Source organism: Heterodontus francisci, chromosome 34 (assembly GCF_036365525.1).
Source record: "Heterodontus francisci isolate sHetFra1 chromosome 34, sHetFra1.hap1, whole genome shotgun sequence".
NCBI lineage: Eukaryota > Metazoa > Chordata > Chondrichthyes > Heterodontiformes > Heterodontidae > Heterodontus > Heterodontus francisci.
This window is the reverse complement of record NC_090404.1, coordinates 46,761,565-46,786,247: the sequence shown is the minus strand read 5'-3', so window position 1 is coordinate 46,786,247 and position 24,683 is coordinate 46,761,565. Positions and strand designations below refer to the sequence as shown.

At 47.3% G+C, this 24,683-nt stretch overlaps 7 non-coding genes across 7 annotated transcripts; all 7 read right to left on the bottom strand.

The window, feature by feature from the left end:
* Positions 1 to 3,568: 3,568 nt before the first annotated feature.
* On the bottom strand, positions 3,569 to 3,640 carry trnad-guc (transfer RNA aspartic acid (anticodon GUC)). The gene has a single exon. It is a non-coding gene; the product is annotated as a tRNA-Asp (tRNA).
* Positions 3,641 to 8,560: 4,920 nt separating this feature from the next.
* On the bottom strand, positions 8,561 to 8,632 carry trnad-auc (transfer RNA aspartic acid (anticodon AUC)). The gene has a single exon. It is a non-coding gene; the product is annotated as a tRNA-Asp (tRNA).
* A 1,584-nt stretch (positions 8,633 to 10,216) lies between these two features.
* Positions 10,217 to 10,288, bottom strand: trnad-guc (transfer RNA aspartic acid (anticodon GUC)). The gene has a single exon. It is a non-coding gene; the product is annotated as a tRNA-Asp (tRNA).
* Positions 10,289 to 13,548: 3,260 nt separating this feature from the next.
* trnad-guc (transfer RNA aspartic acid (anticodon GUC)) lies at positions 13,549 to 13,620 on the bottom strand. Its single transcript has one exon. It is a non-coding gene; the product is annotated as a tRNA-Asp (tRNA).
* A 1,594-nt stretch (positions 13,621 to 15,214) lies between these two features.
* Positions 15,215 to 15,286, bottom strand: trnad-guc (transfer RNA aspartic acid (anticodon GUC)). Its single transcript has one exon. It is a non-coding gene; the product is annotated as a tRNA-Asp (tRNA).
* Positions 15,287 to 20,216: 4,930 nt separating this feature from the next.
* On the bottom strand, positions 20,217 to 20,288 carry trnad-guc (transfer RNA aspartic acid (anticodon GUC)). The gene has a single exon. It is a non-coding gene; the product is annotated as a tRNA-Asp (tRNA).
* A 3,258-nt stretch (positions 20,289 to 23,546) lies between these two features.
* trnad-guc (transfer RNA aspartic acid (anticodon GUC)) lies at positions 23,547 to 23,618 on the bottom strand. Its single transcript has one exon. It is a non-coding gene; the product is annotated as a tRNA-Asp (tRNA).
* Positions 23,619 to 24,683: the final 1,065 nt, after the last annotated feature.

Below are 24,683 nucleotides of genomic sequence, written 5' to 3'. Positions count from 1 at the left end.
GAGCCGCTTTGTGAATGCAAAGAAGAGAAAGTGGCCAGTCTGATGAGTAAAGTGCGGATGTTGTGCGGTGATTGTGATAGGCGGATGTGTGGAACATGTTTGCTGTTGATAGTTTTGATAAAGCGGGTGGCGGGCCGCGTACGTGTTGTGGATGAGAGTCTCCATGCGGCAGAGCAAAGCGATTTGGAATTCAATAAGTTTTCTCTTACCGCTCTCTGGTGACCTCAGCAACGCTCAGCCTCCCCGTCGGGGAATTGAACCCCGGCCTCCCGCGTGACAGGCGGGGATACTCAACACTATAATAGCGAGAAAGCACGCAGAGACGCTTTCTACAGTTTGCCAGAGATTGCCAGCCACCTTTGGGCTTCATAGATGTTGTGTCAGCTTGGAGGGGGCACGTTTCCATCACCATTTAGGCTTCTACTTTGGAGCCAGGCAGCCGACGCAGTACCACCGCTAAAGCTCTTGACTCAATCAATTCAATTTTATCCCTCATCCCACATCATTGATGTTACATCGCACAGTGATTTGCCTCCTCTCTGTGATGGCATACATTCAACACTTTCATCCAGTTCAGTCCTGTGACAGCTGCAGAGATCTGGACGGCGGATTCGCACTTTTGCGGGCTTGATATTGCACATCATCGGCCACTACAGGCAAGCAGGAAACGCATATGATTTTTTTTGCTTGTTTGTTTGTTTGTTTCTTTCTTTCTTTACTTGTTTGTTTTTCTCTCTTTTCCTGGCTTTGCAACAGAAGCAAGCACGATATGCAAAATACTTGGAGTTCAATGTTTTGGCCCACGCTGCATTATTCTTTTCCCCTTTCCCGACACCACAATTTAGAAAGAAATCCTTCGTGTGGGTATCGAGAAGGAATGGCACCATGGGATCGCCGTGGATGACTTCAGGTACACGGTGTGCAAAAGTGCAAGATGGGCGTTGTTCTCTCGTGCTCACAGAAGTTTTGATCTTGGTGTTCCAAACAAGGACTGTTTTGAGCGAGAAAGCTTTTTTTGTGGCAGGAGGGAAGGGTTAACCAGAGGACAAGAAGATAAGGTGATTCGCATTCGAAGCAGACGTACAAGGAAAGAAGGATTAGTTTAGGCAGCATGTTGTTGTGTGAGCTGACTGAAAGTCCTGTGCTTTCAGATTGAATGTTAACATTCAAGAGAGAATGGCAGGATGCTGCAAGGGAATTTAAAAAAAAATCAGGGCCGAGGGCTGATCACTCGAATACGTTGAGTAGCTCTTGCAAAGGGATCGCACAGGCTATGTGTATTGGGCATGTCGCATTCCCAACACTTTCTTCAGTGCCTCTGAGCACCTTGTCTCGTTGCGCTTGTTAATGAGCCATTCGAGGTTATTAGCCTTTGCCACCTTTCGCTTCTTTCCGTCCAGGTGGCCCTTGCTGAAGTTTGATGGCGTACAAGAAGTGTGACCTTCTTCCTCAGATTGTCTATCTGCCTTGAACAGGTGGTGGTGTGTGGCTGCTAGAGGGTTATTTTGCTGTCAGACTATGAACGCAATGGTGTTGCTGCCGCGTGAAAGATGTAGTGAAATGTGTTGCGTCGTGGCTTATAAAGCATGTTGGTTGTAGAAAGCGTCGCGGTTTAATGAAGCAATGAAATGTGCCAAGGAAAATGTGTTTAGTGCATTTTGAATGAGCCGCTTTGTGAATGCAAAGAAGAGAAAGTGGCCAGTCTGATGAGTAAAGAGCGGATGTTGTGCGGTGACTGTGATAGGCGGATGTGTGGAACATGTATGCTGTTGATCGTTTTGATAAAACGGGTGGCGGGCCGCGTACGTGTTGTGGATGAGAGTCTCAATGCGGCAGTGCAAAACGATTTAAGATTCAAATAGTTCTCCCTTCCTGCTCTCGGGTGGCCTCAGCAACACTCACGCCTTCCCGTCGGGGAATTGAACCCCGGTCGCCCGCGTGACAGGCGGGGATACTCGCCACTATACTAACGAGGAAGCACACAGAAACGCTTTCTACAGTTTGCCAGAGATTGCCAGCTACCTTTGGGCTTCATAGATGTTGTGTCAGCTTGGAGGGGGCACGTTTCCATCACCATTTAGGCTTCTACTTTGGAGCCAGGCAGCCGACGCAGTACCACCGCTAAAGCTCTTGACTCAATCAATTCAATTTTATCCCTCATCCCACATCATTGATGTTACATCGCACAGTGATTTGCCTCCTCGCTGTGATGGCATACATTCAACACTTTCATCCAGTTCAGTCCTGTGACAGCTGCAGAGATCTGGACGGCGGATTCGTACTTTTGCGGGCTTGATATTGCACATCATCGGCCACTACAGGCAAGCAGGAAACGCATATGATTTTTTTTGCTTGTTTGTTTGTTTGTTTCTTTCTTTCTTTACTTGTTTGTTTTTCTCTCTTTTCCTGGCTTTGCAACAGAAGCAAGCACGATATGCAAAATATTTGGAGTTCAATGTTTTGGCCCACGCTGCATTATTCTTTTCCCCTTTCCCGACACCACACTTTAGAAAGAAATCCTTCGTGTGGGTATCGAGAAGGATTGGCACCATGGGCTCGCCGTGGATGACTTCAGGTACACGGTGTGCAAAAGTGCAAGATGGGCGTTGTTCTATCGTGCTCACAGACGTTTTGATCTTGGTGTTCCAAACAAGGACTGTTTTGAGCGAGAAAGCTTTTTTGTGGCAGGAGGGAAGGGTTAACCAGAGGACAAGAAGATCAGGTGATTCGCATTCGAAGCAGACGTACAAGGAAAGAAGGATTAGTTTAGGCAGCATGTTGTTGTGTGAGCTGACTGAAAGTCGTGTGCTTTCAGATTGAATGTTAACATTCAAGAGAGAATGGCAGGATGCTGCAAGGGAATTAAAAAAAAAATCAGGGCCGAGGGCTGATCACTCGAATACGTTGAGTAGCTCTTGCAAAGGGATCGCACAGGCTATGTGTATTGGGCATGTCGCATTCCCAACACTTTCTTCAGTGCCTCTGAGCACCTTGTCTCGTTGCGCTTGTTACTGAGCCATTCGAGGTTATTAACCTTTGCCACCTTTCACTTCTTTCCGTCCAGGTGGCCCTTGTTGAAGTTTGATGGCGTACAAGGTGTGTGACCTTCCTCCTCAGATAGTCTATCTGCCTTGAACAGGTGGTGGTGTGTGGCTGCTAGAGGGTTATTTTGCTGTCAGACTATGAACGCAATGGTGTTGCTGCCGCGTGAAAGATGTAGTGAAATGTGTTGCGTCGTGGCTTATAAAGCATGTTGGTTGTAGAAAGCGTCGCGGTTTAATGAAGCAATGAAATGTGCCAAGGAAAATGTGTTTAGTGCATTTTGAATGAGCCGCTTTGTGAATGCAAAGAAGAGAAAGTGGCCAGTCTGATGAGTAAAGAGCGGATGTTGTGCGGTGATTGTGATAGGCGGATGTGTGGAACATGTTTGCTGTTGATAGTTTTGATAAAACGGGTGGCGGGTCGCGTACGTGTTGTGGATGAGAGTCTCCATGCGGCAGTGCAAAGCGATTTGGAATTCAAAAAGTTTCCCCGAACAGCTCTCGGGTGGCCTCAGCAAGACTCACACCTCCCCGTCGGGGAATTGAACCCCGGTCTCCCGCGGGACAGGCGGGGATACTCACCACTATACTAACGAGGAAGCACTCAGAAACGCTTCCTACAGTTTGACGGAGATTGCCAGCCACCATTGGGCTTCATAGATGTTGTGTCAGCTTGGAGGGGGCACGTTTCCATCACCATTTAGGCTTCTACTTTGGAGCCAGGCAGCCGACGCAGTACCACCGCTAAAGCTCTTGACTCAATCAATTCAATTTTATCCCTCATCCCACATCATTGATGTTACATCGCACAGTGATTTGCCTCCTCTCTGTGATGGCATACATTCAACACTTTCATCCAGTTCAGTCCTGTGACAGCTGCAGAGATCTGGACGGCGGATTCGCACTTTTGCGGGCTTGATATTGCACATCATCGGCCACTACAGGCAAGCAGGAAACGCATATGATTTTTTTTTGCTTGTTTGCTTGTTTGTTTCTTTCTTTCTTTACTTGTTTGTTTTTCTCTCTTTTCCTGGCTTTGCAACAGAAGCAAGCACGATATGCAAAATACTTGGAGTTCAATGTTTTGGCCCACGCTGCATTATTCTTTTCCCCTTTCCCGACACCACACTTTAGAAAGAAATCCTTCGCGTGGGTATCGAGAAGGATTGGCACCATGGGCTCGCCGTGGATGACTTCAGGTACACGGTGTGCAAAAGTGCAAGATGGGCGTTGTTCTCTCGTGCTCACAGAAGTTTTGATCTTGGTGTTCCAAACAAGGACTGTTTTGAGCGAGAAAGCTTTTTTGTGGCAGGAGGGAAGGGTTAACCAGAGGACAAGAAGATAAGGTGATTCGCATTCGAAGCAGACGTACAAGGAAAGAAGGATTAGTTTAGGCAGCATGTTGTTGTGTGAGCTGACTGAAAGTCGTGTGCTTTCAGATTGAATGTTAACATTCAAGAGAGAATGGCAGGATGTTGCAAGGGAATTAAAAAAAAAATCATGGCCGAGGGCTGATCACTCGAATACGTTGAGTAGCTCTTGCAAAGGGATCGCACAGGCTATGTGTATTGGGCATGTCGCATTCCCAACACTTTCTTCAGTGCCTCTGAGCACCTTGTCTCGTTGCGCTTGTTACTGAGCCATTCGAGGTTATTAACCTTTGCCACCTTTCACTTCTTTCCGTCCAGGTGGCCCTTGCTGAAGTTTGATGGCGTACAAGGTGTGTGACCTTCCTCCTCAGATTGTCTATCTGCCTTGAACAGGTGGTGGTGTGTGGCTGCTAGAGGGTTATTTTGCTGTCAGACTATGAACGCAATGGTGTTGCTGCCGCGTGAAAGATGTAATGAAATGTGTTGCGTCGTGGCTTATAAAGCATGTTGGTTGTAGAAAGCGTCGCGGTTTAATGAAGCAATGAAATGTGCCAAGGAAAATGTGTTTAGTGCATTTTGAATGAGCCGCTTTGTGAATGCAAAGAAGAGAAAGTGGCCAGTCTGATGAGTAAAGAGCGGATGTTGTGCGGTGATTGTGATAGGCGGATGTGTGGAACATGTTTGCTGTTGATAGTTTTGATAAAACGGGTGGCGGGCCGCGTACGTGTTGTGGATGAGAGTCTCCATGCGGCAGTGCAATGCGATTTGGAATTCAAAACGTTTCCCTGAACAGCTCTCGGGTGGCCTCAGCAACGCTCACGCCTCCCCGTCGGGGAATTGAACCCCGGACTCCCGCGAGACAGGTGGGGATACTCACCACTATACTAACGAGGAAGCACGCAGAAACGCTTCCAACAGTTTGCCGGAGATTGCCAGCCACCATTGGGCTTCATAGATGTTGTGTCAGCTTGGAGGGGGCACGTTTCCATCACCATTTAGGCTTCTACTTTGGAGCCAGGCAGCCGACGCAGTACCACCGCTAAAGCTCTTGACTCAATCAATTCAATTTTATCCCTCATCCCACATCATTGATGTTACATCGCACAGTGATTTGCCTCCTCTCTGTTATGGCATACATTCAACACTTTCATCCAGTTCAGTCCTGTGACAGCTGCAGAGATCTGGACGGCGGATTCGCACTTTTGCGGGCTTGATATTGCACATCATCGGCCACTACAGGCAAGCAGGAAACGCATATGATTTTTTTTTGCTTGTTTGCTTGTTTGTTTCTTTCTTTCTTTACTTGTTTCTTTTTCTCTCTTTTCCTGGCTTTGCAACAGAAGCAAGCACAATATGCAAAATACTTGGAGTTCAATGTTTTGGCCCACGCTGCATTATTCTTTTCCCCTTTCCCGACACCACACTTTAGAAAGAAATCCTTCATGTGGGTATCGAGAAGGATTGGCACCATGGGCTCGCCGTGGATGACTTAAGGTACACGGTGTGCAAAAGTGCTAGATGGGCGTTGTTCTATCGTGCTCACAGAAGTTTTGATCTTGGTGTTCCAAACAAGGACTGTTTTGAGCGAGCAAGCTTTTTTGTGGCAGGAGGGAAGGGTTAACCAGAGGACAAGAAGATAAGGTGATTCGCATTCGAAGCAGACGTACAAGGAAAGAAGGATTAGTTTAGGCAGCATGTTGTTGTGTGAGCTGACTGAAAGTCGTGTGCTTTCAGATTGAATGTTAACATTCAAGAGAGAATGGCAGGATGCTGCAAGGGAATTAAAAAAAAATCAGGGCCGAGGGCTGATCACTCGAATACGTTGAGTAGCTCTTGCAAAGGGATCGCACAGGCTATGTGTATTGGGCATGTCGCATTCCCAACACTTCCTTCAGTGCCTCTGAGCACCTTGTCTCGTTGCGCTTGTTACTGAGCCATTCGAGGTTATTAACCTTTGCCACCTTTCACTTCTTTCCGTCCAGGTGGCCCTTGCTGAAGTTTGATGGCGTACAAGGTGTGTGACCTTCCTCCTCAGATTGTCTATCTGCCTTGAACAGGTGGTGGTGTGTGGCTGCTAGAGGGTTATTTTGCTGTCAGACTATGAACGCAATGGTGTTGCTGCCGCGTGAAAGATGTAGTGAAATGTGTTGCGTCGTGGCTTATAAAGCATGTTGGTTGTAGAAAGCGTCGCGGTTTAATGAAGCAATGAAATGTGCCAAGGAAAATGTGTTTAGTGCATTTTGAATGAGCCGCTTTGTGAATGCAAAGAAGAGAAAGTGGCCAGTCTGATGAGTAAAGAGCGGATGTTGTGCGGTGATTGTGATAGGCGGATGTGTGGAACATGTTTGCTGTTGATAGTTTTGATAAAACGGGTGGCGGGCCGCGTACGTGTTGTGGATGAGAGTCTCCATGCGGCAGTGCAATGCGATTTGGAATTCAAAAAGTTTTCCCTTCCCGCTCTGGGTGGCCTCAGCAACACTCACGCCTCCCCGTCGGGGAATTGAACAGCGGTCTCCCGCGTGAGAGGCGGGGCACTCACCACTATACTAACGAGGAAGCACACGGAAACGCTTTCTACAGTTTGCCAGAGATTGCCAGCTACCTTTGGGCTTCATAGATGTTGTGTCAGCTTGGAGGGGGGCACGTTTCCATCACCATTTAGGCTTCTACTTTGGAGCCAGGCAGCCGACGCAGTACCACCGCTAAAGCTCTTGACTCAATCAATTCAATTTTATCCCTCATCCCACATCATTGATGTTACATTGCACAGTGATTTGCCTCCTCTCTGTGATGGCAGACATTCAACACTTTCATCCAGTTCAGTCCTGTGACAGCTGCAGAGATCTGGACGGCGGATTCGCACTTTTGCGGGCTTGATATTGCACATCATCGGCCACTACAGGCAAGCAGGAAACGCATATGATTTTTTTTGCTTGTTTGTTTGTTTGTTTCTTTCTTTCTTTACTTGTTTGTTTTTCTCTCTTTTCCTGGCTTTGCAACAGAAGCAAGCACGATATACAAAATATTTGGAGTTCAATGTTTTGGCCCACGCTGCATTATTCTTTTCCCCTTTCCCGACACCACACTTTAGAAAGAAATCCTTCGTGTGGGTATCGAGAAGGATTGGCACCATGGGCTCGCTGTGGATGACTTCAGGTACACGGTGTGCAAAAGTGCAAGATGGGCGTTGTTCTCCCGTGCTCACAGAAGTTTTGATCGTGGTGTTCCAAACAAGGACTGTTTTGAGCGAGAAAGCTTTTTTGTGGCAGGAGGGAAGGGTTAACCAGAGGACAAGAAGATAAGGTGATTCGCATTCGAAGCAGACGTACAAGGAAAGAAGGATTAGTTTAGGCAGCATGTTGCTGTGTGAGCTGACTGAAAGTCGTGTGCTTTCAGATTGAATGTTAACATTCAAGAGAGAATGGCAGGATGCTGCAAGGGAATTTTAAAAAAAATCAGGGCCGAGGGCTGATCACTCGAATACGTTGAGTAGCTCTTGCAAAGGGAACGCACAGGCTATGTGTATTGGGCATGTAGCATTCCAAACACTTTCTTCAGTGCCTCTGAGCACCTTGTCTCGTTGCGCTTGTTACTGAGCCATTCGAGGTTATTAACCTTTGCCACCTTTCACTTCTTTCCGTCCAGGTGGCCCTTGCTGAAATTTGATGGCGTACAAGGTGTGTGACCTTCCTCCTCAGATTGTCTATCTGCCTTGAACAGGTGGTGGTGTGTGGCTGCTAGAGGGTTATTTTGCTGTCAGACTATGAACGCAATGGTGTTGCTGCCGCGTGAATGATGTAATGAAAAGTATTGCGTCGTGGCTTATAAAGCATGTTGGTTGTCGAAAGCGCCGCGATTTAATGAAGCAATGAAATGTGCCAAGGAAAATGTGTTTAGTGCATTTTGAATGAGCCGCTTTGTGAATGCAAAGAAGAGAAAGTGGCCAGTCTGATGAGTCAAGAGCGGATGTTGTGCGGTGATTGTGATAGGCGTATGTGTGGAACATGTTTGCTGTTGATAGTTTTGATAAAACGGGTGGCGGGCCGCGTACGTGTTGTGGATGAGAGTCGCCATGCGGCAGTGCAAAGCGATTTGGAATTCAAAAAGTTTCCTCTAACAGCTTTCGGGTGGCCTGAGCAACGCTCACACCTCCCCGTCGGGGAATTGAACCCCGGTCTCCCGCGTGATAGGCGAGGATACTCACCACTATACTAACGAGGAAGGACACAGAAACGTTTCCGACAGTTTGCCAGAGATTGCCAGCCACCTTTGGGCTTCAGAGATGTTGTGTCAGCTTGGAGGGGGCACGTTTCCATCACCATTTAGGCTTCTACTTTGGAGCCAGGCAGCCGACGCAGTACCACCGCTAAAGCTCTTGACTCAATCAATTCAATTTTATCCATCATCCCACATCATTGATGTTACATCGCACAGTGATTTGCCTCCTCTCTGTGATGGCATACATTCAACACTTTCATCCAGTTCAGTCCTGTGACAGCTGCAGAGATCTGGACGGCGGATTCGCACTTTTGCGGGCTTGATATTGCACATCATCGGCCACTACAGGCAAGCAGCAAACGCATATGGTTTTTTTTTGCTTGTTTGTTTCTTTCTTTCTTTACTTGTTTGTTTTTCTCTCTTTTCCTGGCTTTGCAACAGAAGCAAGCACGATATGCAAAATACTTGGAGTTCAATGTTTTGGCCCACGCTGCATTATTCTTTTCCCCTTTCCCGACACCACACTTTAGAAAGAAATCCTTCGTGTGGGTATCGAGAAGGATTGGCACCATGGGCTCGCCGTGGATGACTTCAGGTACACGGTGTGCAAAAGTGCAAGATGGGCGTTGTTCTCTCGTGCTCACAGAAGTTTTGATCTTGGTGTTCCAAACAAGGACTGTTTTGAGCGAGAAAGCTTTTTTGTGGCAGGAGGGAAGGGTTAACCAGAGGACAAGAAGATAAGGTGATTCGCATTCGAAGCAGACGTACAAGGAAAGAAGGATTAGTTTAGGCAGCATGTTGTTGTGTGAGCTGACTGAAAGTCGTGTGCTTTCAGATTGAATGTTAACATGCAAGAGAGAATGGCAGGATGCTGCAAGGGAATTAAAGAAAAATCAGGGCCGAGGGCTGATCACTCGAATACGCTGAGTAGCTCTTGCAAAGGGATCGCACAGGCTATGTGTATTGGGCATGTAGCATTCCCAACACTTTCTTCAGTGCCTCTGAGCACCTTGTCTCGTTGCGCTTGTTACTGAGCCATTCGAGGTTATTAACCTTTGCCACCTTTCACTTCTTTCCGTCCAGGTGGCCCTTACTGAAGTTTGATGGCGTACAAGGTGTGTGACCTTCCTTCTCAGATTGTCTATCTGCCTTGAACAGGTGGTGGTGTGTGGCTGCTAGAGGGCTATTTTGCTGTCAGACTATGAACGCAATGGTGTTGCTGCCGCGTGAAAGATGTAGTGAAATGTGTTGCGTCGTGGCTTATAAAGCATGTTGGTTGGAGAAAGCGTCGCGGTTTAATGAAGCAATGAAATGTGCCAAGGAAAATGTCTTTAGTGCATTTTGAATGAGCCGCTTTGAGAATGCAAAGAAGAGAAAGTGGCCAGTCTGATGAGTAAAGAGCGGATGTTGTGCGGTGATTGTGATAGGCGGATGTGTGGAACATGTTTGCTGTTGATAGTTTTGATAAATCTGGTGGCAGGCCGCGTCCGTGTTGTGGATGAGAGTCTCCATGCGGCAGTGCAAAGCGATTTGGAATTCAAGAAGTTTCCCCTAACAGCTCTCGGGTGGCCTCAGCAACGCTCACGCCTCCCCGTCGGGGAATTGAACCCCGGTCTCCCGCGTGACAGGCGAGGATACTCACCACTATACTAACGAGGAAGCACACAGAAAGGATTCCGACAGTTTGCCAGAGATTGCCAGCCACCTTTGGGCTTCAGAGATGTTGTGTCAGCTTGGAGGGGGCACGTTTCCATCACCATTTAGGCTTCTACTTTGGAGCCAGGCAGCCGACGCAGTACCACCGCTAAAGCTCTTGACTCAATCAATTCAATTTTATCCCTCATCCCACATCATTGATGTTACATCGCACAGTGATTTGCCTCCTCTCTGTGATGGCATACATTCAACACTTTCATCCAGTTCAGTCCTGTGACAGCTGCGGAGATCTGGACGGCGGATTCGCACTTTTGCGGGCTTGATATTGCACATCATCGGCCACTACAGGCAAGCAGGAAACGCATATGGGTTTTTTTTTGCTTGTTTGCTTGTTTGTTTCTTTCTTTCTTTACTTGTTTGTTTTTCTCTCTTTTCCTGGCTTTGCAACAGAAGCAAGCACGATATGCAAAATACTTGGAGTTCAATGTTTTGGCCCACGCTGCATTATTCTTTTCCCCTTTCCCGACACCACACTTTAGAAAGAAATCCTTCGTGTGGGTATCGAGAAGGATTGGCACCATGGGCTCGCCGTGGATGACTTCAGGTACACGGTGTGCAAAAGTGCAAGGTGGGCATTGTTCTCTCGTGCTCACAGAAGTTTTGATCTTGGTGTTCCAAACAAGGACTGTTTTGAGCGAGAAAGCTTTTTTGTGGCAGGAGGGAAGGGTTAACCAGAGGACAAGAAGATAAGGTGATTCGCATTCGAAGCAGACGTACAAGGAAAGAAGGATTAGTTTAGGCAGCATGTTGTTGTGTGAGCTGACTGAAAGTCGTGTGCTTTCAGATTGAATGTTAACATTCAAGAGAGAATGGCAGGATGCTGCAAGGGAATTTAAAAAAAAATCAGGGCCGAGGGCTGATCACTCGAATACGTTGAGTAGCTCTTGCAAAGGGATCGCACAGGCTATGTGTATTGGGCATGTAGCATTCCCAACACTTTCTTCAGTGCCTCTGAGCACCTTGTCTCGTTGCGCTTGTTACTGAGCCATTCGAGGTTATTAACCTTTGCCACCTTTCACTTCTTTCCGTCCAGGTGGCCCTTGCTGAGGTTTGATGGCGTACAAGGTGTGTGACCTTCCTCCTCAGATTGTCTATCTGCCTTGAACAGGTGGTGGTGTGTGGCTGCTAGAGGGCTATTTTGCTGTCAGACTATGAACGCAATGGTGTTGCTGCCGCGTGAAAGATGTAGTGAAATGTGTTGCGTCGTGGCTTATAAAGCATGTTGGTTGGAGAAAGCGTCGCGGTTTAATGAAGCAATGAAATGTGCCAAGGAAAATGTGTTTAGTGCATTTTGAAGGAGCCGCTTTGTGAATGCAAAGAAGAGAAAGTGGCCAGTCTGATGAGTAAAGAGCGGATGTTGTGCGGTGATTGTGATAGGCGGATGTGTGGAACATGTTTGCTGTTGATAGTTTTGATAAAACGGGTGGCGGGCCGCGTACGTGTTGTGGATGAGAGTCTCCATGCGGCAGTGCAAAGCGATTTGGAATTCAAAATGTTTCCCTGAACAGCTCTCGGGTGACCTCAGCAAGGCTCACGCTTCACCGTCGGTGAATTGAACCCCGCTCTCCCGAATGACAGGCGGGGACACTCACCACTATACTAACGAGGAAGCACACAGAAAATCTTCCTACAGTTTGCCAGATTGCCAGCCACCTTTGGGCTTCAGAGATGTTGTGTCAGCTTGGAGGGGGCACGTTTCCATCACCATTTAGGCTTCTACTTTGGAGCCAGGCAGCCGTCGCAGTACCACCGCTAAAGCTCTTGACTCAATCAATTCAATTTTATCCCTCATCCCACATCATTGATGTTACATCGCACAGTGATTTGCCTCCTCCCTGTGATGGCATACATTCTACACTTTCATCCAGTTCAGTCCTGTGACAGCTGCAGAGATCTGGACGGCGGATTCGCACTTTTGCGGGCTTGATATTGCACATCATCGGCCACTACAGGCAAGCAGGAAACGCATATGGTTTTTTTTTTTTGCTTGTTTGCTTGTTTGTTTCTTTCTTTCTTTACTTGTTTGTTTTTCTCTCTTTTCCTGGCTTTGCAACAGAAGCAAGCACGATATGCAAAATACTTGGAGTTCAATGTTTTGGCCCACGCTGCATTATTCTTTTCCCCTTTCCCGACACCACACTTTAGAAAGAAATCCTTCGTGTGGGTATCGAGAAGGATTGGCACCATGGGCTCGCCGTGTATGACTTCAGGTACACGGTGTGCAAAAGTGCAAGGTGGGCGTTGTTCTCTCGTGCTCACAGAAGTTTTGATCTTGGTGTTCCAAACAAGGACTGTTTTGAGCGAGAAAGCTTTTTTGTGGCAGGAGGGAAGGGTTAACCAGAGGACAAGAAGATAAGGTGATTCGCATTCGAAGCAGACGTACAAGGAAAGAAGGATTAGTTTAGGCAGCATGTTGTTGTGTGAGCTGACTGAAAGTCGTGTGCTTTCAGATTGAATGTTAGCATTCAAGAGAGAATGGCAGGATGCTGCAAGGGAATTTAAAAAAAAATCAGGGCCGAGGGCTGATCACTCGAATACGTTGAGTAGCTCTTGCAAAGGGATCGCACAGGCTATGTGTATTGGGCATGTAGCATTCCCAACACTTTCTTCAGTGCCTCTGAGCACCTTGTCTCATTGCGCTTGTTACTGAGCCATTCGAGGTTATTAACCTTTGCCACCTTTCACTTCTTTCCGTCCAGGTGGCCCTTGCTGAAGTTTGAAGGCGTACAAGGTGTGTGACCTTCCTCCTCAGATTGTCTATCTGCCTTGAACAGGTGGTGGTGTGTGGCTGCTAGAGGGTCATTTTGCTGTCAGACTATGAACGCAATGGTGTTGCTGCCGCGTGAAAGATGTAGTGAAATGTGTTGCGTCGTGGCTTATAAAGCATGTTGGTTGTAGAAAGCATCGCGGTTTAATGAAGCAATGAAATGTGCCAAGGAAAATGTGTTTAGTGCATTTTGAATGAGCCGCTTTGAGAATGCAAAGAAGAGAAAGTGGCCAGTCTGATGAGTAAAGAGCGGATGTTGTGCGGTGATTGTGATAGGCGGATGTGTGGAACATGTTTGCTGTTGATAGTTTTGATAAAACGGGTGGCGAGCCGCGTACGTGTTGTGGATGAGAGTCTCCATGCGGCAGTGCAAAGCGATTTGGAATTCAAAAAGTTTCCCCTAACAGCTCTCGTGTGGCCGCAGCAACGCTCACGCCTCCCCGTCGGGGAATTGAACCCCGGTCTCCCGCGTGACAGGCGGGGATACTCACCACTATACTAACGAGGAAGCACACAGAAAGGCTTCCGACAGTTTGCCAGAGATTGCCAGCCACCATTGGGCTTCAGAGATGTTGTGTCAGCTTGGAGGGGGCACGTTTCCATCACCATTTAGGCTTCTACTTTGGAGCCAGGCAGCCGACGCAGTACCACCGCTAAAGCTCTTGACTCAATCAATTCAATTTTATCCCTCATCCCACATCATTGATGTTACATCGCACAGTGATTTTCCTCCTATCTGTGATGGCATACATTCAACACTTTCATCCAGTTCAGTCCTGTGACAGCTGCAGAGATCTGGACGGCGGATTCGCACTTTTGCGGGCTTGATATTGCACATCATCGGCCACGACAGGCAAACAGGAAACGCATATGTTTTTTTTTCTGCTTGTTTATTTGTTTGTTTCTTTCTTTCTTTACTTGTTTGTTTTTCTCTCTTTTCCTGGCTTTGCAACAGAAGCAAGCACGATATGCAAAATACTTGGAGTTCAATGTTTTGGCCCACGCTGCATTATTCTTTTCCCCTTTCCCGACACCACACTTTAGAAAGAAATCCTTCGTGTGGGTATCGAGAAGGATTGGCACCATGGGCTCGCCGTGTATGACTTCAGGTACACGGTGTGCAAAAGTGCAAGGTGGGCGTTGTTCTCTCGTGCTCACAGAAGTTTTGATCTTGGTGTTCCAAACAAGGACTGTTTTGAGCGAGAAAGCTTTTTTGTGGCAGGAGGGAAGGGTTAACCAGAGGACAAGAAGATAAGGTGATTCGCATTCGAAGCAGACGTACAAGGAAAGAAGGATTAGTTTAGGCAGCATGTTGTTGTGTGAGCTGACTGAAAGTCGTGTGCTTTCAGATTGAATGTTAGCATTCAAGAGAGAATGGCAGGATGCTGCAAGGGAATTTAAAAAAAAATCAGGGCCGAGGGCTGATCACTCGAATACGTTGAGTAGCTCTTGCAAAGGGATCGCACAGGCTATGTGTATTGGGCATGTAGCATTCCCAACACTTTCTTCAGTGCCTCTGAGCACCTTGTCTCATTGCGCTTGTTACTGAGCCATTCGAGGTTATTAACCTTTGCCACCTTTCACTTCTTTCCGTCCAGGTGGCCCTTGCTGAAGTTTGAAGGCGTACAAGGTGTGTGACCTTCCTCCTCAGATTGTCTATCTGCCTTGAACAGGTGGTGGTGTGTGGCTGCTAGAGGGTCATTTTGCTGTCAGACTATGAACGCAATGGTGTTGCTGCCGCGTGAAAGATGTAGTGAAATGTGTTGCGTCGTGGCTTATAAAGCATGTTGGTTGTAGAAAGCATCGCGGTTTAATGAAGCAATGAAATGTGCCAAGGAAAATGTGTTTAGTGCATTTTGAATGAGCCGCTTTGAGAATGCAAAGAAGAGAAAGTGGCCAGTCTGATGAGTAAAGAGCGGATGTTGTGCGGTGATTGTGATAGGCGGATGTGTGGAACATGTTTGCTGTTGATAGTTTTGATAAAACGGGTGGCGAGCCGCGTACGTGTTGTGGATGAGAGTCTCCATGCGGCAGTGCAAAGCGATTTGGAATTCAAAAAGTTTCCCCTAACAGCTCTCGTGTGGCCGCAGCAACGCTCACGCCTCCCCGTCGGGGAATTGAACCCCGGTCTCCCGCGTGACAGGCGGGGATACTCACCACTATACTAACGAGGAAGCACACAGAAAGGCTTCCGACAGTTTGCCAGAGATTGCCAGCCACCATTGGGCTTCAGAGATGTTGTGTCAGCTTGGAGGGGGCACGTTTCCATCACCATTTAGGCTTCTACTTTGGAGCCAGGCAGCCGACGCAGTACCACCGCTAAAGCTCTTGACTCAATCAATTCAATTTTATCCCTCATCCCACATCATTGATGTTACATCGCACAGTGATTTTCCTCCTATCTGTGATGGCATACATTCAACACTTTCATCCAGTTCAGTCCTGTGACAGCTGCAGAGATCTGGACGGCGGATTCGCACTTTTGCGGGCTTGATATTGCACATCATCGGCCACGACAGGCAAACAGGAAACGCATATGTTTTTTTTTCTGCTTGTTTATTTGTTTGTTTCTTTCTTTCTTTACTTGTTTGTTTTTCTCTCTTTTCCTGGCTTTGCAACAGAAGCAAGCACGATATGCAAAATACTTGGAGTTCAATGTTTTGGCCCACGCTGCATTATTCTTTTCCCCTTTCCCGACACCACACTTTAGAAAGAAATCCTTCGTGTGGGTATCGAGAAGGATTGGCACCATGGGCTCGCCGTGGATGTCTTCAGGTACACGGTGTGCAAAAGTGCAAGATGGGCGTTGTTCTATCATGCTCACAGAAGGTTTGATCTTGGTGTTCCAAACACGGACTGTTTTGAGCGAGCAAGCTTTTTTGTGGCAGGAGGGAAGGGTTAACCAGAGGACAAGAAGATAAGGTGATTCGCATTCGAAGCAGACGTACAAGGCAAGAAGGATTAGTTCAGGCAGCATGTTGTTGTGTGAGCTGACTGAAAGTCGTGTGCTTTCAGACTGAATGTTAACATTCAAGAGAGAATGGCAGGATGCTGCAAGGGAATTTAAAAAAAAATCAGGGCCGAGGGCTGATCACTCGAATACGTTGAGTAGCTCTTGCAAAGGGATCGCACAGGCTATGTTTATTGGGCATGTAGCATTCCCAACACTTTCTTCAGTGCCTCTGAGCACCTTGTCTCGTTGCGCTTGTTACTGAGCCATTCGAGGTTATTAACCTTTGCCACCTTTCACTTCTTTCCGTCCAGGTGGCCCTTGCTGAAGTTTGATGGCGTACAAGATGTGTGACCTTCCTCCTCAGATTGTCTATCTGCCTTGAACAGGTGGTGGTGTGTGACTGCTAGAGGGTCATTTTGCTGTCAGACTATGAACGCAATGGTGTTGCTGCCGCGTGAAAGATGTAGTGAAATGTGTTGCGTCGTGGCTTATAAAGCATGTTGGTTGTAGAAAGCGTCGCGGTTTAATGAAGCAATGAAATGTGCCAAGGAAAATGTGTTTCGTGCATTTTGAATGAGCCGCTTTGAGAATGCAAAGAAGAGAAAGTGGCCAGTCTGATGAGTAAAGTGCGGATGTTGTGCGGTGATTGTGATAGGCGGATGTGTGGAACATGTTTGCTGTTGATAGTTTTGATAAAACGGGGGGCGGGCCGCGTACGTGTTGTGGATGAGAGTCTCCATGCGGCAGTGCAAAGCGATTTGGAATTCAAAAAGTTTCCCCTAACAGCTCTCGGGTGGCCTCAGCAACGCTCACGCCTCCCCGTCGGGGAATTGAAACCCGGTCTCCCGCGTGACAGGCGGGGATACTCGCCACTAGCCACTATACTAACGAGGAAGCACACAGAAAGGCTTCCGACAGTTTGCCAGAGATTGCCAGCCACCATTGGGCTTCAGAGATGTTGTGTCAGCTTGGAGGGGGCACGTTTCCATCACCATTTAGGCTTCTACTTTGGAGCCAGGCAGCCGACGCAGTACCACCGCTAAAGCTCTTGACTCAATCAATTCAATTTTATCCCTCATCCCACATCATTGATGTTACATCGCACAGTGATTTTCCTCCTCTCTGTGATGGCATACATTCAACACTTTCATCCAGTTCAGTCCTGTGACAGCTGCAGAGATCTGGACGGCGGATTCGCACTTTTGCGGGCTTGATATTGCACATCATCGGCCACTACAGGCAAACAGGAAATGCATATGATTTTTTTTTTGCTTCTTTGTTTGTTTGTTTCTTTCTTTCTTTACTTGTTTGTTTTTCTCTCTTTTCCTGGCTTTGCAACAGAAGCAAGCACGATATGCAAAATACTTGGAGTTCAATGTTTTGGCCCACGCTGCATTATTCTTTTCCCCTTTCCCGACACCACACTTTAGAAAGAAATCCTTCGTGTGGGTATCGAGAAGGATTGGCACCATGGGCTCGCCGTGGATGTCTTCAGGTACACGGTGTGCAAAAGTGCAAGATGGGCGTTGTTCTATCATGCTCACAGAAGGTTTGATCTTGGTGTTCCAAACAAGGACTGTTTTGAGCGAGCAAGCTTTTTTGTGGCAGGAGGGAAGGGTTAACCAGAGGACAAGAAGATAAGGTGATTCGCATTCGAAGCAGACGTACAAGGCAAGAAGGATTAGTTTAGGCAGCATGTTGTTGTGTGAGCTGACTGAAAGTCGTGTGCTTTCAGACTGAATGTTCACATTCAAGAGAGAATGGCAGGATGCTGCAAGGGAATTAAAAAAAAATCAGGGCCGAGGGCTGATCACTCGAATACGTTGAGTAGCTCTTGCAAAGGGATCGCACAGGCTATGTGTATTGGGCATGTAGCATTCCCAACACTTTCTTCAGTGCCTCTGAGCACCTTGTCTCGTTGCGCTTGTTACTGAGCCATTCGAGGTTATTAACCTTTGCCACCTTTCACTTCTTTCCGTCCAGGAGGCCCTTACTGAAGTTTGATGGCGTACAAGGTGTGTGACCTTCCTCCTCAGATTATCTATCTGCCTTGAACAGGTGGTGGTGTGTGACTGCTAGAGGGTCATTTTGCTGTCAGACTATGAACGCAATGGTGTTGCTGCCGCGTGAAAGATGTAGTGAAATGTGTTGCGTCGTGGCTTATAAAGCATGTTGGTTGTAGAAAGCGTCGCGGTTTAATGAAGCAATGAAATGTGCCAAGGAAAATGTGTTTAGTGCATTTTGAATGAGCCGCTTTGAGAATGCAAAGAAGAGAAAGTGGCCAGTCTGATGAGTAAAGAGCGGATGTTGTGCGGTGATTGTGATAGGCGGATGTGTGGAACATGTTTGCTGTTGATAGTTTTGATAAAACGGGTGGCGGGCCGCGTACGTGTTGCGGATGAGAGTCTCCATGCGGCAGTGCAAAGCGATTTGGAATTCAAAACGTTCCACCTAACAGCTCTCGGGTGGCCTCAGCAACGCTCACGCCTCCCCGTCAGCGAATTGAACCCCAGTCTCCCGCGTGACAGGCGGGGATACTCACCACTATACTAACGAGGAAGCACACAGAAAGGCTTCCGACAGTTTGCCAGAGATTGCCAGCCACCATTGGGCTTCAGAGATGTTGTGTCAGCTTGGAGGGGGCACGTTTCCATCACCATTTAGGCTTCTACTTTGGAGCCAGGCAGCCGACGCAGTACCACCGCTAAAGCTCTTGACTCAATCAATTCAATTTTATCCCTCATCCCACATCATTGATGTTACATCGCACAGTGATTTTCCTCCTCTCTGTGATGGCATACATTCAACACTTTCATCCAGTTCAGTCCTGTGACAGCTGCAGAGATCTGGACGGCGGATTCGCACTTTTGCGGGCTTGATATTGCACATCATCGGCCACTACAGGCAAACAGGAAATGCATATGATTTTTTTTTTGCTTGTTGTTTGTTTCTTTCTTTCTTTCTTTACTTGTTTGTTTTTCTCTCTTTTCCTGGCTTTGCAACAGAAGCAAGCACGATATGAAAAATACTTGGAGTTCAATGTTTTGGCCCACGCTGCATAATTCTTTTCCCCTTTCCCGACACCACACTTTAGAAAGAAATCCTTCGTGTGGGTATCGAGAAGGATTGGCACCATGGGCTCGCCGTGGATGTCTTCAGGTACACGGTGTGCAAAAGTGCAAGATGGGCGTTGTTCTATCATGCTCACACAAGGTTTGATCTTGGTGTTCCAAACAAGGACTGTTTTGAGCGAGCAAGCTTTTTTGTGGCAGGAGGGAAGGGTTAACCAGAGGACAAGAAGATAAGGTGATTCGCATTCGAAGCAGACGTACAAGGCAAGAAGGATTAGTTTAGGCAGCATGTTGTTGTGTGAGCTGACTGAAAGTCGTGTGCTTTCAGACTGAATGTTCACATTCAAGAGAGAATGGCAGGATGCTGCAAGGGAATTTAAAAAAAATCAGGGCCGAGGGCTGATCACTCGAATACGTTGAGTAGCTCTTGCAAAGGGATCGCACAGGCTATGTGTATTGGGCATGTAGCATTCCCAACACTTTCTTCAGTGCCTCTGAGCACCTTGTCTCGTTGCGCTTGTTACTGAGCCATTCGAGGTTATTAACCTTTGCCACCTTTCACTTCTTTCCGTCCAGGTGGCCCTTACTGAAGTTTGATGGCGTACAAGGTGTGTGACCTTCCTCCTCAGATTGTCTATCTGCCTTGAACAGGTGGTGGTGTGTGACTGCTAGAGGGTCATTTTGCTGTCAGACTATGAACGCAATGGTGTTGCTGCCGCGTGAAAGATGTAGTGAAATGTGTTGCGTCGTGGCTTATAAAGCATGTTGGTTGTAGAAAGTGTCGCGGTTTAATGAAGCAATGAAATGTGCCAAGGAAAATGTGTTTGGTGCATTTTGAATGAGCCGCTTTGAGAATGCAAAGAAGAGAAAGTGGCCAGTCTGATGAGTAAAGAGCAGATGTTGTGCGGTGATTGTGATAGGCGGATGTGTGGAACATGTTTGCTGTTGATAGTTTTGATAAAATGGGTGGCGGGCCGCGTACGTGTTGCGGATGAGAGTCTCCATGCGGCAGTGCAAAGCGATTTGGAATTCAAAACGTTTCCCCTAACAGCTCTCGGGTGGCCTCAGCAACACTCACGCCTCCCCGTCGGGGAATTGAACCCCAGTCTCCCGCGTGACAGGCGGGGATACTCACCACTATACTAACGAGGAAGCACACAGAAATGCTTCCGACAGTTTGCCAGAGATTGCCAGCCACCATTGGGCTTCAGAGATGTTGTGTCAGCTTGGAGGGGGCACGTTTCCATCACCATTTAGGCTTCTACTTTGGAGCCAGGCAGCCGACGCAGTACCACCGCTAAAGCTCTTGACTCAATCAATTCAATTTTATCCCTCATCCCACATCATTGATGTTACATCGCACAGTGATTTTCCTCCTCTCTGTGATGGCATACATTCAACACTTTCATCCAGTTCAGTCCTGTGACAGCTGCAGAGATCTGGACGGCGGATTCGCAGTTTTGCGGGCTTGATATTGCACATCATCGGCCACTGCAGGCAAGCAGGAAACGCATATGATTTTTTTCTTGCTTGTTTGCTTGTTTGTTTCTTTCTTTCTTTACTTGTTTGTTTTTCTCTCTTTTCCTGGCTTTGCAACAGAAGCAAGCACGATATGCAAAATACTTGGAGTTCAATGTTTTGGCCCACGCTGCATTATTCTTTTCCCCTTTCCCGACACCACACTTTAGAAAGAAATCCTTCGTGTGGGTATCGAGAAGGATTGGCACCATGGGCTCGCCGTGGATGACTTCAGGTACACGGTGTGCAAAAGTGCAAGATGGGCGTTGTTCTCTCGTGCTCACAGAAGTTTTGATCTTGGTGTTCCAAACAAGGACTGTTTTGAGCGAGAAAGCTTTTTTGTGGCAGGAGGGAAGGGTTAACCAGAGGACAAGAAGATAAGGTGATTCGCATTCGAAGCAGACGTACAAGGATAGAAGGATTAGTTTAGGCAGCATGTTGTTGTGTGAGCTGACTGAAAGTCGTGTGCTTTCAGATTGAATGTTAACATTCAAGAGAGAATGGCAGGATGCTGCAAGGGAATTAAAAAAAAATCAGGGCCGAGGGCTGATCACTCGAATACGTTGAGTAGCTCTTGCAAAGGGATCGCACAGGCTATGTGTATTGGGCATGTAGCATTCCCAACACTTTCTTCAGTGCCTCTGAGCACCTTGTCTCGTTGCGCTTGTTACTGAGCCATTCGAGGTTATTAACCTTTGCCACCTTTCACTTCTTTCCGTCCAGGTGGCCCTTGCTGAAGTTTGATGGCGTACAAGGTGTGTGACCTTCCTCCTCAGATTGTCTATCTGCCTTGAACAGGTGGTGGTGTGTGGCTGCTAGAGGGTTATTTTGCTGTCAGACTATGAACGCAATGGTGTTGCTGCCGCGTGAAAGATGTAGTGAAATGTGTTGCGTCCTGGCTTATAAAGCATGTTGGTTGTGGAAAGCGTCGCGGTTTAATGAAGCAATGAAATGTGCCAAGGAAAATGTGTTTAGTGCATTTTGAATGAGCCGCTTTGTGAATGCAAAGAAGAGAAAGTGGCCAGTCTGATGAGTAAAGAGCGGATGTTGTGCGGTGATTGTGATAGGCGGATGTGTGGAACATGTTTGCTGTTGATAGTTTTGATAAAACGGGTGGCGGGCCGCGTACGTGTTGTGGATGAGCGTCTCCATGCGGCAGTGCAAAGCGATTTGGAATTCAAAAAGTTTTCTCTTCCCGCTCTCGGGTGGCCTCAGCAACGCTCACGCCTCCCCGTCGGAGAATTGAACCGCGGTGTCCCGCGTGACAGGCGGGGATATTCACCACTATACTAACGAGGAAGCACACAGAGACGCTTTCTACAGTTTGCCAGAGATTGCCAGCCACCTTTGGGCTTCATAGATGTTGTGTCAGCTTGGAGGGGGCACGTTTCCATCACCATTTAGGCTTCTACTTTGGAACCAGGCAGCCGACGCAGTACCACCGCTAAAGCTCTTGACTCAATCAATTCAATTTTATCCCTCATCCCACATCATTGATGTTACATCGCACAGTGATTTGCCTCCTCTCTGTGATGGCATACATTCAACACTTTCATCCAGTTCAGTCCTGTGACAGCTGCAGAGATCTGGACGGCGGATTCGCACTTTTGCGGGCTTGATATTGCACATCATCGGCCACTACAGGCAAGCAGGAAACGCATATGATTTTTTTTTTGCTTGTTTGCTTGTTTGTTTCTTTCTTTCTTTACTTGTTTTTTTTTCTCTCTTTTCCTGGCTTTGCAACAGAAGCAAGCACGATATGCAAAATACTTGGAGTTCAATGTTTTGGCCCACGCTGCATTATTCTTTTCCCCTTTCCCGACACCACTCTTTAGAAAGAAATCCTTCGTGTGGGTATCGAGAAGGATTGGCAACATGGGCTCGCCGTGGATGACTTCAGGTACACGGTGTGCAAAAGTGCAAGATGGGCGTTGTTCTCCCGTTCTCAGAGGAGTTTTGATCTTGGTGTTCCAAACAAGGACTGTTTTGAGCGTGAAAGCTTTTTTGTGGCAGGAGGGAAGGGTTAACCAGAGGACAAGAAGTTAAGGTGATTCGCATTCGAAGCAGACGTACAAGGAAAGAAGGATTAGTTTAGGCAGCATGTTGTTGTGTGAGCTGACTGAAAGTCGTGTGCTTTCAGATTGAATGTTAACATTCAAGAGAGAATGGCAGGATGCTGCAAGGGAATTTAAAAAAAATCAGGGCCGAGGGCTGATCACTCGATTACGTTGAGTAGCTCTTGCAAAGGGATCGCACAGGCTATGTGTATTGGGCATGTAGCATTCCCAACACTTTCTTCAGTGCCTCTGAGCACCTTGTCTCGTTGCGCTTGTTACTGAGCCATTCGAGGTTATTAACCTTTGCCACCTTTCACTTCTTTCCGTCCAGGTGGCACTTGCTGAAGTTTGATGGCGTACAAGGTGTGTGACCTTCCTCCTCAGATTGTCTATCTGCCTTGAACAGGTGGTGGTGTGTGGCTGCTAGATGGTTATTTTGCTGTCAGACTATGAACGCAATGGTGTTGCTGCCGCGTGAAAGATGTAGTGAAATGTGTTGCGTCGTGGCTAATAAAGCATGTTGGTTGTGGAAAGCGTCGCGGTTTAATGAAGCAATGAAATGTGCCAAGGAAAATGTGTTTAGTGCATTTTGAATGAGCCGCTTTGTGAATGCAAAGAAGAGAAAGTGGCCAGTCTGATGAGTAAAGAGCGGATGTTGTGCGGTGATTGTGATAGGCAGATGTGTGGAACATGTTTGCTGTTGATAGTTTTGATAAAATGGGTGGCGGGCCGCGTACGTGTTGTGGATGAGAGTCTACATGCGGCAGTGCAAAGCGATTTGAAATTCAAAAAGTTACCCCTGACAGCTCTCGGGTGGCCTCACCAACGCTCACGCCTCCCCGTCGGGGAATTGAACCCCAGTCTCCCGCGTGACAGGCGGGGATACTCACCACTATACTAACGAGGAAGCACACAAAAAGGCTTCCTACAGTTTGCCAGAGATTGCCAGCCACCTTTGGGCTTCAGAGATGTTGTGTCAGCTTGGAGGGGGCACGTTTCCATCACCATTTAGGCTTCTACTTTAGAGCCAGGCAGCCGACGCAGTACCACCGCTAAAGCTCTTGACTCAATCAATTCAATTTTATCCCTCATCCCACATCATTGATGTTACATCGCACAGTGATTTGCCTCCTCTCTGTGATGGCATACATTCAACACTTTCATCCAGTTCAGTCCTGTGACAGCTGCAGAGATCTGGACGGCGGATTCGCACTTTTGCGGGCTTGATATTGCACATCATCGGCCACGACAGGCAAGCAGTAAACGCATATGGTTTTTTTTTGCTTGTTTGCTTGTTTGTTTCTTTCTTTCTTTACTTGTTTGTTTTTCTCTCTTTTCCTGGCTTTGCAACAGAAGCAAGCACGATATGCAAAATACTTGGAGTTCAATGTTTTGGCCCACGCTGCATTATTTTTTTCCCCTTTCCCGACACCACACTTTAGAAAGAAATCCTTCGTGTGGGTATCGAGAAGGATTGGCACCATGGGCTCGCCGTGGATGACTTCAGGTACACGGTGTGCAAAAGTGCAAGATGGGCGTTGTTCTCTCGTGCTCACAGAAGTTTTGATCTTGGTGTTCCAAACAAGGACTGTTTTGAGCGAGAAAGCTTTTTTGTGGCAGGAGGGAAGGGTTAACCAGAGGACAAGAAGATAAGGTGATTCGCATTCGAAGCAGACGTACAAGGAAAGAAGGATTAGTTTAGGCAGCATGTTGTTGTGTGAGCTGACTGAAAGTCGTGTGCTTTCAGATTGAATGTTAACATTCAAGAGAGAATGGCAGGATGCTGCAAGGGAATTAAAAAAAAATCAGGGCCGAGGGCTGATCACTCGAATACGTTGAGTAGCTCTTGCAAAGGGATCGCACAGGCTATGTGTATTGGGCATGTAGCATTCCCAACACTTTCTTCAGTGCCTCTGAGCACCTTGTCTCGTTGCGCTTGTTACTGAGCCATTCGAGGTTATTAACCTTTGCC